Source organism: Pantherophis guttatus, chromosome 9 (assembly GCF_059756535.1).
Source record: "Pantherophis guttatus breed Tessera chromosome 9, ASM5975653v1, whole genome shotgun sequence".
NCBI lineage: Eukaryota > Metazoa > Chordata > Lepidosauria > Squamata > Colubridae > Pantherophis > Pantherophis guttatus.
Genome location: NC_142071.1, coordinates 528503 through 528835, shown reverse-complemented (window position 1 = coordinate 528835; position 333 = coordinate 528503).

Below are 333 nucleotides of genomic sequence, written 5' to 3'. Positions count from 1 at the left end.
CAACCTAACAGTGTAAATTAAGAAGAGGCGGGAGCTCTTTGGGATGAGATCAAGCGAAAGGAAGAAGAATGGAAGACATTCCAGAGAAGGGAAGGAAGGCTCTCAACAAATTAAGTGCCTACAACGGCAGTAACTACATTAGCAGCCATGATGTCCATTAAGTGAGAGAAAATAAAACTAAAAAAAGGCGCCCTTCCCGAAAGGGAGATCCGCGCAGGCGCGGTGCGTTTGTGTGTCAGCCGCAGCTCGGGAGGGCGCCGCCTGCCGGTCCCCGCCGCTCCTGCAGCCGCCCGGGCCTCCCTGGTGGGCGTGCCAGCCAGCCAACCAGACGGG